Source organism: Macaca mulatta, chromosome 14 (assembly GCF_049350105.2).
Source record: "Macaca mulatta isolate MMU2019108-1 chromosome 14, T2T-MMU8v2.0, whole genome shotgun sequence".
In the NCBI taxonomy this organism is placed as follows: domain Eukaryota; kingdom Metazoa; phylum Chordata; class Mammalia; order Primates; family Cercopithecidae; genus Macaca; species Macaca mulatta.
Window position 1 is genome coordinate 73642480 of NC_133419.1, and position 16215 is coordinate 73658694.

At 49.4% G+C, this 16215-nt stretch overlaps 1 protein-coding gene across 47 annotated transcripts in view; it reads left to right on the forward strand.

Annotated features, from left to right (window-relative positions):
* P2RY6 (pyrimidinergic receptor P2Y6) overlaps positions 1-16215 on the forward strand; it is a 33235-nt gene that overhangs the window by 8135 nt on the left and 8885 nt on the right. For 9 of the 47 annotated variants that reach the window (XM_077963748.1, XM_077963759.1, XM_077963734.1 and 6 more), the window contains exon 2: positions 15565-15694. The exons of 17 other annotated variants lie outside the window; for them this stretch is intronic. The gene's annotated coding sequence lies outside the window, so the exon portion shown is untranslated. Of the gene's footprint in view, positions 1-14090; positions 14230-15564; positions 15716-16215 lie in introns of those variants that run through there. 21 more of the 47 variants (XM_077963746.1, XM_077963744.1, XM_077963752.1 and 18 more) reach the window with 4 other exon arrangements.

A 16215-nucleotide genomic window follows, 5' to 3' on the forward strand; every position in this document is an offset into this window, starting at 1 on the left:
AGTCCAGGTGTGACCTGTTAAGGATGAAAGGACCTATCTCGGAGAGCTGGGTTAAAACTTTTCCGGAGTTTCTATTGCCATTCAGCTCTGCTGACACCCACACAGAGAAAACAGGCAGCCCAGCCCATGCGTTCAGTCCCGGCTCTTGAAGATATTTGGGACTCTCATCTCTTGCCAGCTCTAGAATGGGTCAGATTCAGGGAACCTCTCCACCCCTCAGTATCAATGAGATGAAAAATAAGAAGGCCCTTTGCAAACATAAAGTGTTGTGCCCCAGAAGGTGCAACTGTGTGTGTGCCAAGCCCCTGGGTGTGTATGCAAAAGTGAGAACATCCAGCTGCCAGTATATGTGTGTGTGTGTATGACTGGCTGGGTGGGGGGAACTCCACACTGCCCTCGATTGTCTGTGTGGCTGGGACTCTTCTAAAACTCTTACAACCTTTTTTTGCATTTCCTCACTGTTTGTCAGTTTATCAGAAAGGGAGGGGCCATGGTCCGGAAACCTGGCAATTGTTTCTGAGCCTGCCGACTCTTCTCTCCTGCCCTTGCCTTATCCTGTGGCTGTCTCTGGAGGCCCGACTACCAGTAGCTCCCAGCATGGCCTGTTCTGCCAGAAGCTTGCCTGGTTTCTCTGTACAGCCCACTGCCACCTGTTTTCCCATCAGTGGCCATGCACTGGCTGTTTTCACACCACTGTCCCACTGACCCTTTTCATTTTGGAATTTTTATTTTTTTAAGGATAGGGTCTTGCTCTGTCACCCAGGTTGGAGTACAGTGGCACTGTCATTGCTTTCTGTAACCTTGAACTCCTGGGCTTAAGCAATCCTCCTGCCTCAACCTAAAAGTTGCTGGGACTACAGGCATGTGTCACAATGCTCAGCTAATTTTTAAAAATATTTTGTAGAGATGGGATTTTGCTGTGTTGCCCAGGCTGGTCTCAAACTGCTCGCCTCGAGTGCCACTGACTCTTTATAACTTCCCAATGCCCTCCAGAAATGGTATTTACTGTTCCCATTTTACAGGCAAGGAAATGGAGGCTTATTGAAGGGAAATGGCTCTCCCAGAGTTATCCAGCCAACTAGCAGCAGTGCTAGGGTTTCAATTCTTACCTAACTCTGAAAACTTTATTAGCTGTTGTGGCTTACCTAGTAGGTGTGCGTTGGCTGTTTGGCTGAACGAATAAGTAAATGAAATAACAGATGAATAAATCATTCCATCAAAATTGAGCTGAAAGAGAAAGTTAGGTAATAATAACAAGATCTGTCATTGACTGAGCAACTACAATGTGTCAAGTGTTTTACACAAAAATGAAAGCATCAGGAGGCTGAGGCAGGAGAATCGCTTGAAGCCGGGAGGCGGAGGTTGCAGTGAGCTGAGATCGTGCCACTGTACTCCAGCCTGGGTGACAAGAGCAAGACTCTGTCTCCAAAAAAAAATTAAGAAAGAAAATAAAAGAAAAAGAAAGCAGTCAGGATTACTGTTATTCCTATTTTACAGCAGAAGAAGCTGAGGCTCAGAGAAATTAAAGGATCCTGTCCAATGTGGAAGCTGGGACTGTAATTTGTCAGTGTCCACACCCAGAGCTCTGAACCTAGCTTTCCTGGTTCCTTAGCATTAGAGTGAGTCGGCGGAGCCTGGCAACAGGTGCCCATTACAGCAGAGGACCCGGGGCCCGTCGAGACTCTCAGGAAGCTGGGTGCAACAGCCCACCCTGCCCCTCCTGCCTTGGGACCATTTCCCCATTTGTCTCTGAAATGGGTTTCTATTTCAGGCTGGGGTGGGGATCTGGCAGCCCAGGCTCTGACTCTCCCTCTCTGACTGTTGGCTTGTCTAGTTAGGGCCAATGCCCTGGCATGGGGTGATATCTTGCTGCTTCCCCTGTCCCAGGGCTGGCCCTGTCATTAATAGTTCCATGGGAGGGCAGGGTCTGCACAAGATGCAGTCATTGGTCTATAGAGATGGTGTAGGCTCGGTCAGTGGCTTCTGTGCCCAGCTCTGTGTGGATGCCAGGGACCCAGGGGCTAGTGGGTCCAACTTGCCCCTTAGGAACTCAGGGGCTGGGCTGGGTACTGAGCTCCAGGAAGATGAACTCTGCAGTAGCTAAGACAGAGCCTGGCATCCTGACTCCCAGGGCAGTTCCGGTTTTGCTTGCCTGGGACGGAGTTGGGGCTGTCCTATGGTACCAGCAGGCAGATCTCAACTCAGAGTGAGGGATAACCTTGTTTCTGTCATACCAGAGGGATAGGAACCCGCTTTTCACATCAGCCCACAGTTCCTGAGTGTCCTGTCCCTTCTATTGAGGGACAGGGGCACGAGGGGACAAATCTGCACAGGAGAAGGAGAGCCCATTGTCTGAGGGGGGAAGAAATTGCCTCAGGCAGCAGCTAATCTGATGGTTGAGGCAAGAGACGGACTTGGAAGTGCCAGAACCTATCCTGGCAGATTCACCAGTACTTGACAGCATGGTGCAGCCTCATTCCTCATGCCTTCGCATTGCGGCCCACCATGCTTCTGAGGAAGACACACCTCCATAGCATGGAGGGGAAACAGAGGCACAGAGAGGCTAATGTTTGGCACAGAAATGCCTCTGTTGTAAAAAGTTGCTGTAGTAAAGCAGATGATAGATTAAAAGCTAAACAATCCCCAGCCTAGGTCTCCTCCCAGGCAGTAAATCTCCCCTTCTGACTCTTGGATTCATTGGTGAGATTCATGGAGGACTTGTTTTGTGCCAGGCCCACTCAGGGGCTTTATCATATATTTATCTTATAATAACAGCAACACCAAGAGCGGTTAATACTATAACTCACATAGAATAAGTGGGGAAACCGAGACTCAGAGAGTTAAATAACTTGCTCGAGGTCACATAACTAGTAGATACAAAGGGGTTCAAACCTGGGACTATCTGTCCCTGAAACTCACGACTCTCCCACTCCATGGGGTACTTGTTCCACAAGATGTCAGGCTTCAGAGCATACCATGAAATGGTAAAATATGAATGAAAACACAAGAAAAGGAACAATTAGGGAAACGCAAATCAAGACCACAATATAATACCACTTTACACCCACTAAAATGGCTACAATGAAAAAGACAGACAATAACAAGTGTTGCTGAGGCTGTGAAGATATTGGAAGTCTCATACATTGCTAGTGAGAATGAAAAAGTACATAGCCATTTTGGAATGCAGTTAGACAGCACCTCAAAAGGTTAAACAAAGAGTTACCATATGACCCCCTGGTTCCAAGGTATATACACAAGAAAATTTAAAACATAAAAACTTCTACATAAATGTTCATAACAGAATTATTCATAATAGCCAAAAAGTGGGAATAACCCAAAATGCCAGCGTGAATGAACAGATAAACAATTATGTGGTCAATCCATACAATGGAATATTATTCAGCCATAAAAATGAAGTTTTTATTTATGCTACAACATGGATGAACCTTGAAGACACACTAAACAAAAGTCAGACACAAAATGGTGCACACTGTGTGATTCAATTTACATAAAACATCCAGAACAGGCAAATTCATAAATATAAAAAGGAGATTCGTAGTTTCCAGGGGGATGGGAAAAAAGGAATGGGGAGTAACTGTTATTGGGTACAGGATTTCTTTCTATGGTTATTAAAATATTCTGAAATTAGATAGTGATGATGGTTGTACAATCTTGTGAATATGCTGAAAACCTCTGAATTGTCCACTTTGAAAGGCTGAATTTTATGGTATGTGAATTACGTCTTAATTGTTTTAAATCCAGGAGCAGGAATATAGAAATTACATAGAAGGTTGAGATGAATGTTGGTCCTCAGGTAGGTGAACAGGGAAACTTCACTGTGAGTGTCCTGGCAGCTGGAGTGAAAAGGGAGAAGCAGCCTCCAAAAGGAGGAAACCAACTCTTCATGGGTTTAGGTCTAGGGCAAGATTCTTATAAACCCAAGTTGGCCCACTGCATCATAATGTCAGAAATACAGAATTGTTTTTGAGACACAGTTTCACTCTGTCACCCAGGCTGGAGTACAGTGGCACAATCTCAGCTCACTGCAACCTCTGCCTCCTAGGTTCAAGCGATTCTCCTGCCTCAGCCTCCCAAGTAGCTGGGATTACAGACATGCGCCACCACACCTGGCTAATTTTTGTATTTTTGGTAGAGACAGGGTTTCACCATGTTGGCCAGGCCAGTCTCAAACTCCTGACCTCAAGTGATCCGCCCACCTTGGCCTCCCAAAGTGCTGGGATTACAGGCATGAGCCAGAAATACAGACTTTTTTTTTTTCTCCCACCTGATATTCCGATGCAAAAAGTATGAAGAAAGTGGGAAGGGCCTGTGATTTGACCACACTTCCAAGCCAATGAGTTGACCTCCTATAGTTTCATAGATGCTGGCAGAAGACACAAGACTTCTGGTTAAAGATAAAGAACTTTCTTCCTCACAACAATAAGAGTAGCCCAAATATCAGCATTTGCACTTGTTCCCCAATTCCTGCAGGACAATGCAAAGGGGGCCAGGTAATACCTGCACATGCAATGGCTTGCATGACAAGGTAAGGAACGTGGAGCTTAGGCAATCCGCGTCTTTTATAAGGGGCAGCAAACCTGCCCACCAGACAGTCAATAAACCTGGTTTTGGCTCCCGAAGGGGACACTATCTTTATCTTTATCTTCCAAGGCTGTCTGCTCTACAAATATCCTTGAAAAGATCCTCTGGAACAAAGGTAGTCTGTCTCTGCTCACAAAACATGCAGAAATCTGACTGGCCCTGGGAGAATTGTCTCCCAATACAGTAGATGTGCTGGTCAAGGCCAAGTTTTGTTTGTTTGTTTGTTTATTGTTATTTTGTTTGTCTTTTATTATGATAAAATATACATAACAAAATTTATGATTTTAATCCTTTTTGATTGTACAATTAATTCACTGGTATTAAGTACACGCACAATGTTGGGCAACCATCACATCATCACCATCCATCTCCAGGACTATTTATTTATTTATTTATTTGAGATGGAGTCTTGTTCAGTCACCCAAGCTGGAGTGCAGTGGCGCAATCTTGGCTCACCGCAACCTCTGCCTCCCATGTTCAAGTGATTCTTCTGCCTCAGCTGGGATTACAGGCACACACCACCATGGCCAACTAGTTTTTGTATTTTTAGTAGAGACGGAGTTTCACCATGTTGGTCAGGCTGGTCTCGAACTTCTGACCTCATGTAATCTGCCCGCCTGCCTCAGCCTCCCAAAGTGCTGGGATTACAGACATGAGCCACTGTGCCCAGCCCTCCAGGACTTTTTAAAGTCATCCACTGAAACTCTACACCCATTAAATAATAACTCCCCATTCTCCCACCCTCTCAGCCTCTGGCAACCCCCACTCTATTTTCTGTCTCAATGAATTTGACTCTTCTAGGTACCTTATATAAGTGGAATCATACAGTATTTGTCCCTTTTTGACTGAATTATTGTACTTGGAATAAGGTTTTCAAGTTTAATCCATGTTGTAGTATGTATCAGAATTTCATTTTTTAAGGCTGAATAATAATCTATTGTATATATATATCAGATTTTATTTATCTATTCATCCATCTACAGATGTTTAGCTTGTTTCTATCTTTGGGCTATTGTGAATAATGCTGCTATGAACATTTATATATAAACTTCTGTTTGAGTCCTTGCCTTCAATTCTTTTGGTTGGAATTCTAGGAGTAGAACTGCTGGATTATATGGTAACTTTATGCTTATTTTTTGATAAACAGCCAAAATATTTTTCACAGAGGCCACATCATTTTACATTCCACCAGTAATGCAAAGGTTTCCAGTTTCTCCACATCCTCACCAACACTTCTTATTTCCTAGGTTGGTCTTTTTTTTTTTTTTTTTCAATAACAGCCATCCTAATGGGTGTGAAGTGGTATCTCATGGTTTTAATTTGCATTCCCTATTGATTAGTAATGTTGAGCATCTTTTCATGTGCTTATTGGCCATTAGTATATCTTCTTTGGAAAAACATCTAAGTCCTTTGCTGATTTTTGAATTGGGTTGTTTCTTTTGTTGTTTAGTTTGTAGGAGTTCTTTATACATTCTAGATATTAATACCTTATCAGACATATGGTTTGCAAATATTTGCTCCCATTCTGTGGGTTGCCTTCCAACTCTGTTGATAATGTCTTTTGATGTACAATAGTTTTAAATTTTGATAAATTTCAACTTACTTAATTTGCTGTTGTTGTTTTTGCCTATACTTTTGTTGTCAGGGTGGTCAGGGTTATTTTGGTTGCAAGAGACAAACGCAGCTAGCTTGGGCAAGAAAAGGTGTATCAGTTTATATAAATAAAAAGTCAAAGGTAGACTTAGATCTGACATGGCTAGATCCAGCACTTACAAGGATACCATGAACAGCTCTCTCCTGACTTTCCACCAGGTTCCTACATTCTCACTCAAGTTCTTTCCAGAAGCACCAAGCTTCCATGGTCCGCACAGCTAATAATCCAGGAGAAAAAGAGTGAGAACCTTTCATGCTGATTCCACAAAAATTCCTGGGGCAAACTCTAATTGGTTGCCCCTGAACCAATCACTGGCGAAGGGTCTGGATGGATCCTGGGTCTGGTTACCGCCTTGAATGAAGAAAATCTCCACTGAATGGGGCGAGAGGCTCCTAATAGGAAGAGATGCTGGACAGGCAAACATTCCTCCCCAGAAAGAGTCCGGGAGTCGGATGGGCAGCCAGGGTTGGGAAGTTCTGCTTCAAAGGGTGTCCCTTACCTTAGGCTTCCTGTTAGGGCCCTGGAAGAAGTAGAGGGAATCCTTCTATTTGATCCCTGAAGATTTCCTAGAGGACGCAGCATTTATGAGGCCCTGTGACTGATGGAAGGGTGAGGCCAGGGCAGTCTGGGCCCCAGGCAGGTTGGGTCAGAGCAGTAGAGGGGCTGGATTTCCCTGCCACCTGAAATCCTTCCTAGCCCAGCCCTGCTCTATTGTAGGAGCTAAGAATATGCACTCTAGAACCAGGCTGCCTCAGTTCAGAATAGCCCAGGAGTCATTCTTTCTCCCAGTGCTACCTTGAGCTAAACTTTGTGCCTTGGTTTCCCCACCAGAAGTATAAAATGAAGATCATAACCAGTCCCACCTTGCAGGGTCCTTATGAGGACTAAATGAGGCAATGCACATCTGGCACTCACTAAGTCTTCAATAATTGTATTTTCATCATTATTAGTTTGGGCCTCTTTTCAAGCACATGCAGAGCAGCTCCAGCTCTGTTCACCATCCTTCAACAGGCCTCTCACGGACTCTGCCTTTTACCTTCACATACACTTGACCATTTCACTGTCACCTCCTCACCAAGCTTTCTCTCCTGTGGAACCATCCCTCCCTGCCTGTGTTCTGGCAGGACTCTGGGGCACTGACTCTGGGACTTCGGGTTATGGATCATCAGGTAGATGTCCCTTGCCCCCACTGAGCACCAGTGGGCAGGACCTGGGCCTCCCCTATCCCTGAGTTTACAATGGGAGTTGGCCAGCCACAGATGTGGGGAGAGAGAAATCCAGTGATGGAAACAGCACTGATGAGGGGGAAAAGAAGAGCAGGAACTGAAAGTAAATCAGAGCCCAGCAGATCGCGTGCAAGGGGCAGGAGTGGGAGCTGAGAGTGGAGAGGTCAACAGGAACTGGGTTTGCCTTTATCCTCAGGCACTGGGAAGACATAGAGAGGGCATAGAAAGAGAAACAGTGAAGTCAGACTTTTGCTGAGCAAGGGTCCATCTGGCCACAGAAAGGGGCTAGATTGGCCCTGGAGATGGAAAACCAGAAAGCATGAGGAGGCTGTGGTCTAGGTCGGAGGAGGGGCCACGGGGTGAGAGAAGAGGAGTCTGAGATGTGAAAATGGAGCACAAACAGGGCTTGGTGATTGACATGAAGTGGGACCTCAGTTTTTCCACCAGAGAAATTGCAAGTCCTGCCCTGCTGGCCTCTCCAGGTGGGATTAGAGGACAGCACGCACTTGGCACTGACTACTCGAAATGGCTGGTAACTGTGTCTGCTATATCAGCTCATCCGCATCCGCTCCCTCAGCCCATCCTCATGCCCTAGTACAGTCCAGGTCAAGCATAGACCAGACACTCAGGGTGCTAGGTCAAGTCTGTAAACTCCAAGAACCAGAGTGGGGCTTCATCACCCAAGCCCACCCTGGAAGAGCCAGTGGGGCACAGACTAGCTGAGCTGTGCTGAGGACATCTGGCTCCCTTGGGCAGGGTGGGGCCTAGGCTCCTCCATCCAAGAAGGGACCAGCCCACATCCACAGCGATCTGGAGCAGATGGCACACGGTTCCTTCCTATTCTATCCTGCTCAGCCATGGCTTACAGACACAGGCTAGGATGGAAAGGAAGTGACTCCTGGGAATGGTGCTGGGCACGAGGGCCAGGCAGAAGCCAGACGGTGGTGCCATTAGAGCTCCACCCCTCACCAGCTGAGTGTCCTCAGGAACTGTGAATCCAGCTACCCAGGGGCAAGGCCAGGCCTCAGGGCCAGGTATTCTGTCTCCCACAGCTGACATCGCATGTCCAGATGGTTGTGCTATCCCAGGAACCGAATGTCTCTCCTCTCTTGGTCTCAGTTTCCTTCACTGCAAAATGGGTGCAAAGGAGAGGAGAGAACTCTGGAAGCTCTAAGGGCTCCCCTCCCCAGTCTGTCTGATGGAGGAGGGCCTGCATGGGTCTGGCAGTTGGAGCAAGTCATCCTTTTACTCCTCCAAGTCTCCCGCTATCAAAGCCATTCCTTTGCTGCCCCTGGAGAGGAGAGCCAGGCTGGAGCAGCAGGCTTGGTGACAGGACACAGAGATAGGTGGCTGCCCACAAGCTCCATGCAGGGCTACAGCATCCTCTTGCCTGCTCTGGACCTCAGTTTTCCACCTGTGGCCTGAGGGCTGGTGTGGGACATCTGTCTTTCCAGTACTCTGTCTGTAAGGGCTTGTTAGGGGGCAGGGAAGACTGCTGTGAGCCTATCATTTGAGATCCTTGACGTGAGTCTACCACAGGCTGGTCACTGGAGCTCCCCATCCCATGGCCACAACCCCATTTTAGGCTCTATTTTCTCTGAATCTAACCACAACCAATTCATCGTCCAACTAGCAGCCTTCTAAGTCTCAAATTTGATCATGCCTCTGCCCTGCTTTAGAAAGGGGTCTCCCAATGAGGACTTTCTTCAGCTGGCACCCTCAACGCAGAGGCCACATGTGTAGCCTGTCATTTTGAGGCCTGTTGGGCCTGGACCTAATGACCCCACAGTCTTACCTCCTGCAGGGCCCCTCAGCACTTGCAAACACAAACACATGCAGGTACTCTGAGGTCCCACATCTCCAGCAGGTCTCTCTGCCTAGAGCACCTGCCTTTTCCTTTCCACACTGCACCAAAGAATCATCTCCTCCATGGAGCCTTCCTTGATACCACAGACTGGGTTGGAGACCTCCTTTGTCTTCCCAGAGACCCGTGGGTGTACATCTTCATCTGTCTTTTCCGCTAACAGGGGCTCCTCAAAGGACAGAGTCCAGAGAGGTGCCTGCACATTGTGAGACTCCTTGTAAATGCATGGCGAATGAATGAATGAATGGAGAAGGGAGGGAGGGAGAAAGGAAGGGAGCAAGGCTTGCAAGGGAGGTCATTTCTCATGAGTTTGGCTGATCTATGATAAAATTATGGGCGATAATAGAAGCCCCACTGAGCAAATACTTACTGTGCACCAGATATTGGGCTAGGTGATCTAGATCCATTATTTCATTTGAGCCCCCAGTGATGCTGTGACTGTTGACAGTATTTATACTCTGAGGCTCAGAGAGGTAAAATCACAGCTCATAAGCTGTGGAGTCAGGACGGGAACCCCCATATCTGTTGGGTGTCAAGCTTTGCAGAGGGAACAGTGATGGGTGACAGAGGGGTACAAATGCTGGGATTGAGCATTTGGATCTAATTCCATGGTCTGGGGCTTGAAGAACTCTGGGTTTTCTGGGGAGCTCTGAGGACATACCTGTTCCAGGAGGGAATCCTCACATTTTGTGTCCCCAGGGGTAGTGCCAGGGAGTAATCTGGGGAGCCGTGTACCCCCACCCTCACCTGCTCCATAAGCAATGACCCCTCCTATTCTGTGACAGAAACCATTGATGTTTTCTCAAACCTGTGTCATGAGCCATGCAAAGGTATCATCCCAACCAGTCACCTCCCTAATCCCCTGCTAAACAGACGTCCTGGAGGTGCCCCTGCCAGCCCTGATCCCCACCCACCTTCCAGGCAGAGTCCAGGCCCTCTCCTGGAAGCCAGAGAGGTGGCTCTCCTCCCCAAGCCCTGCACCAGCCCTGAGTGGTGCTCAGGGATGTCAAGTCCAGTCACCCTCAGTGGCCTGTTTTCTCCCCAAGGCCTGTGTTGTCAAGATCACTTTGGAGATTTCCTTGTGGATGGAGCTCAGGCAGTCGATCGCTCCTTGGTTCCATCTTGCCAACCTCACCCAGAAGATAGAGTACCCACTGCTCTTCCCGGAGCTGGGCCCAAAGGCTCCTTGCTCTGCCCTGGGCCTGACTGTAAGGGGGTGAGAAATGGGTACAGGGAGGAAGTAGAGGCAGGGCTTGTGGGTGACTCTTCCAGAAGCTTGATTGTGCGGGGAGGAAGAGGAACAGACGGAGAGGCACGAGAGGTCAAGGAAGACGTTTTGCTCAGACGAGAGAGAGAGACTGGGGAGTGGAGAGTGTTTGGGCTGAGGGGAAGGAACAAGCAGATGCAGCACGGGGAGGGTGCTGAAGAGGGGGCAGGAGGCGGTACCTGGGGTCCCGCGGGGCTGTGGAGGGGTGAGGAGAGAAGGTGCAGACATGGGGTTTATTTGGGCAGTGGAAAACTGAAGGCAGCCCCTCTGAAAGCCTGTCTGCTCTGAAGGAGGAGTTGAGGGCTGGTAGGGTTGAGGGTATGGGACTGACAAGAAAGATGGGGCCAAGGCTTAGAAGAGAGAGGAGAGAGGATGCCCTAGGACAGACAGAAGTTTGGGGACCCAGCCAAGTGGGGCAGTGACAGGGTCTGCAGGGCCTTAGGCACTCAACTGAGTCATATCCTCCAGCTCTACTCAGCCCCACGGTGCAGGACGGAGCAGTTTGGTGGCACCATGAATGAAGGACACGAATTGATTGGTTGTGTTCATGGGAATCCTGGGTCCTGGGAGGGAGGCCTAGGCTGGCAAGGGAAGGGAAAAAAGCCAGAAAGATTCTGGGCCGGGGCCCCAGTGCAGAGGGAGTGATCCTGTGCAGGGAGGTGAGACTGCCAGAGAAAAACCTCAGACCGGGCAGGAGGGAGATGCAGGCTGCCCAGCCCTGCCAGGCCAAGTCTCATTCACCCCTCTCAGCTGGGACTGTTCACAGCCCAAATCTCACACACACAGCCAGGCAGAAGCAGCCCCAGGGCTGGCTTAAAGGCCTTTGGTGCTCACATTTAATCTCTATTTGCTCCCAATCCCCAATAAACACATACTCTTTTTTTTTTTTTTTTTTTTTTTGAGACGGAGTCTCGCTCTGTCGCCCAGGCTGGAGTGCAGTGGCCGGATCTCTGCTCACTGCAAGCTCCGCCTCCCGAGTTTACGCCATTCTCCTGCCTCAGCCTCCCGAGTAGCTGGGACTACAGGCGCCCGCCACCTCGCCCGGCTAGTTTTTTGTATTTTTTAGTAGAGAGAGGGTTTCACCGTGTTAGCCAGGATGGTCTCGATCTCCTGACCTCGTGATCCACCCATCTCGGCCTCCCAAAGTGCTGGGATTACAGGCGTGAGCCACCGCGCCCGGCCAAAACACATACTCTTAAGTACAAACTACAGCTTGCTATATGAACAGCCTCAAGCAAAGTCCCCCGTGCAGCCAGTTCTCTCTGTGTAGACATAATTGAACCACCTCTGGAATTTATTTGTTCATTCACTCAATAAATATTTATTGAGCACCTACTATATGCCAGACACTGTCCTAAGTATATGCAGCAGTGAAAAAAACACGAAAACCCCTGCCCTGGTGGAGTTTATGTTCCAGTCAGGAGAGAGAGACAATAACCAATAAATAAGTAGAACAGTGTATTAAAAGATTTTAAATGCTAAGGAGAAAAATATAGCAGAGAAGGGGCATAGGAATCACACGTGTGCATGTGCTGGGTAGGAGATTATAATTTTAGCTTGGAGTGGTAGGAGAAGGTCCTATGGAGAAGGTGTCATTTAAGTGACCACCTGAGGGGGTCTGTCCTGCATCCTTTTTTTGAGACAGGGGCTCGCTCTGTAGTCCAGGCTGGAATGCAGTGGTGTGATCATAGCTCACTGCAGCCTCGACCTCCCAGGCTCAAGCGATTTTCCCACCTCAGCCTCCCAAGTAGCTGGGGTTACAGGCACACACCAACACACCCAGTTAATTTTTAAACATTTTTTGGTAGAGACAGGCTTTCTCTATGTTGCCCAGCCTGGGCTCGAACTTCTGGGCTCAAGTGATCCTCCCGCCTTGGCCTCCCAAAGTGCTTAGATTCCAGGTGTGAGCCACCGCACCCAGCCTGTCCTGTGTTCTTCATGCACACTCCATAGCGGGAGCCACCTGTTGCCTGCTGACCTCCTACACTGCACTTTGAATGAGGTAGTTGCCCCTGACTTTGATCTCTTCCTCCCAGGCCACCCCTCAGACACCCACAAAGCCCTCTTCTTGCCACGCTGGACTGGCCAGAAATGGGCCAGTTTGAGGGTGAAGATTTGGGGTTTGGAGGCAGGCAGTTCAGCTGATTGGAAGATCACTGACGGATTGGTGGCCCTGGCAAGTAACTAAGCTGTTGGGGGCTTAGTTTCCTCCTCCCAAAAGAAGAGACCATGCCCCCTTTACAGGCCCCAGGCAGGCAATGAAACAGGACAGAGGGTAGCAAAGGGTTTTGTCTTCAGGTTTGAAAACAGTCACAGACCACAGCCTCATCTTTGAGGATCCACCACTAGGTCTCCTTGGGCCTGGACATGTGCCTGAAATTGCCTGGTGAGAATGAAAACCAATAGATGGATGGTCTTGGGACAATCTCTGCAGGGTGTCCTGGGGCAGCCAAGCTCTATGGCCCCAGGGGCAAGCTGGACCGGTGTGGGAGAGCAGTCACTAGGGACAGATCTCGGGGCTTGGTGTGACAAAGCATATCTCCCAGTGAGCTTTCTCAAGGTGGAATGCAGTGGCCTAGGAGAGGAGTGAGCTCTCTGTAATGGGAAGTATGCAGGCAGGGGCCAAATAAGCCCAATCAGGAAGGCTTCAGAGAGCCCCCTTCTCTGGGGGGATGATGGGGAGACCTCTGGGTCGGATGACCTTAAGGCCTCACTAGCCTTGACTGTTTGGAACTCAGAGGCCTGTCATTGACCCCAGGGTCCAGCTGGATGTCTTATCACTGCCAGGTGGGCTCAGGCCCTAGGAAGAGCTAGGGACGATCAGAGCAGGAATCAAGGCAGGGGCTGCCTTTCACGGGAGGGGAGGAGTTCCTTGAGGCTCTCCCTCCACAGCCAAACCTTACCTGTACGAGTTGTGGACAAAACTGCCTACCTTCGGGCCTCAGGGTCTGCCTGGGAAATGGGCAAGATCATAACCCACAATAGCCACTTGGCAGGGTTGGTGGCCTGCCTTTCCTGAGGTGGGGACTGGGGGATCCAAGTAGTCTCAGAGGTGCTACTCCTGAACCCATTACCTTCATTCTGCTTGACGAATCTCCACATCAGCCAAAACAAAGATTTAAAAAAAAAAAAAAAAAAAAAAAAAAAAATGGAACCAGGCAGCACCAAGGACAGAGCCCCGGGACTCATCTTTATAGACTGGATCCAATCATCCAACATTTCCCAGTGCCTCTTGGGAGCCAAAGCCTGTACTCCTCTCTGAGGCCCCAGAGGCAAAGCAGACCTTGTCCCCAGTTCCTAGCACAGTTAGAGAAGGAAAGGGAGGGAGTCTGACACTGCCCCATTGGCTGGTCTTCTCTGCCCTGACCCCTGACCTCCATTTCTTTGTCCTTTCTTAGGCTACTCTTCCTGAGAAACAGGGTGTCAAGGTGGGTTTATAGTGCACTTTGGGCAAGTTCCTAACCTCACTGGCCTCAGTTTTCCCGTAGGGAAATGCCACCTCTCTTCCTGGGCACAAGGTGCAGATCTACAGGCAGGACTCCTAGTTTCATGTGACAGAATCCGAGGTTAAATGGATTGAGGCAAAAAGGGAGTTTATCAGCTCATAACACCAAAGGTAAAACCTCAGGCACAGCTGAAACCAGGCACTCAGTGCTGTTCTCAGGAAACGATGCATCCCTGTCTATCATCTCTGCCATTCCCTGGCTTTCTATGTGGACAGTCTTCTCCCTGGTGGCAGTATCTCCATCGCCCAGGACAGTGCCTGGAACTTAGTTCACTTGGCTCCAGCAGCTCCTGCCTCGCTTTCTACTAGCTTTGCAAATGCTGTGGAAGACCTGTCTCCTTCCCGATGCCCCAGTAAAAGCACCAGAATTGACTCTGAGGCATGCAATGAAGATCACTCCTCCACCCCGAGCCAGTTACAGGCCTGAGGGGCTCACTCTTCTCTCATTGGCAGGCTTCAATCACAGACCCATCACTCCAAGATCCCCAAGACTCTAGATGGGAGAAGGGGGATCCCCTAAAGGAAAATCAGAGGGCAGGGTCGTCATCATAAGAGCGGATCTGGGAACTGAGTGGGAAGAAGCTACAGAGGGGCTGAACAATGACTGCTAGGCTGGCCAGGTGGCTGGACCTGGGCCATCTGTTCCCCCACAGACTGAAGCCTGGTTATCTGGGAGGATGGGCAGATCCTTAAGGCACTAACTGAGGCCATCAGCCAACTGTGCTACTTGCAGCTAAGCAGCAGGTTCCTTCTTGAAGGGAGAACCACGTAGCCTCTCCCACAAGGAGACAAACAAATGGGATGGCCTGGTGGTCCAAGCAAGGCACAGAGAGCCTCTCCAACTATCTCCAGGGGAGAGTTTTTTAGGAGACCCTGGGGATCTCCTAGAGCACTGGGTAGAAGGTGCAGTGGCCCTATAGGCGTGGACTTATAAGGGCTGGGCACCACAGGCTGTCCCTCTGCTCACTGGGGGCTGCCCTGTCACAGCTGCTCCCTGGGCCTCTGTGCTATCCACAGTTCCTCAGTCTCAGGGCTGCCCTTGACCCCTCAGCCTTGTGCCCACTGGGGCCGTGTGGTCTCTAACCCTCTTCATTCACATTCCCAAGAAAGAACCTCTTGCTAACTTTGCGATGCCTCAGTCACCTCATTTGTAAAGTGGAAACAGTACTTTTGAAGAGTGAATGAGACAAGGCACATTAAGCATTTTGCACAATGCTTGGTTCATCATCAGTGCTCAATTAATACATGTGTCCAGGTTGTGGTGGGGCTTCTGGGTGCACTCTTGGGCAGCTGGGGCCCCTCATACATAGTGGGGTCTTGGGAGATGTAAGTTCCATCTTTGCTAAGCTTGAAGAGTCTGGAGAGAAACCAAAGGAAGCAGCCCCAACCCCCAAATTCCCCAAAGCTGCAGCTTCCTCTTCCTTTCACTGAAAATGGCTGTTTCAGTTTTAGATTTAATTCCTGTTGAGCGGGAAGTGAGAAGGGGAAGTGGGAAAGGAGAAGAGAAATCAGAGCCCCTGCCTTCCATGTTCCCTTCTGCCAGGTTTGTCATTCTGGAGCCAGCCAGATGCCACAGGTAGGACCAGAACTCCTCCAGGTGAGAGGACTATGCTTCCCGCCCTCTGTCGTCTGGGTGCCAGGGAGGCACTTGCATTAGGAACCTGGCCTCAAGCTGGCCTCAGGTGGGCTCCAGGGCAACCCTGCCTCAGGCTAGAGGCAGTTCCAGAGTCAGGATTGGGTTGATGACTGGGGCATAGAGGGTATAGTGACTCTGTATGGTAGGTAGGCACCATAAGTAGCCCTGTTTACTCAGACTCAGAGAGGGTAGGTGGCTTACCCTAGGTCACACAGCAATTTGGTGGTCAATCCCAGCCTGTCTGACTCCTTAGGGGAAGGAAGCTAACTCTTGACCCTTGGCATCCTGTGCCCTTGCTGCTAACTCACTGGTCAGGGGCCCAGCAAGGGGGTTTCCAGGCCTTTATTTCCCAGCAGGCAGGCAGGCCAAGGTTAGGAAGCCTCTTCCACATCCAGCTTGGTCTGAGCTGGTTCCTGCCTCAGCTGGCTGGCAGACAGTGACTCAGGCTTCCAGCTCCTGCC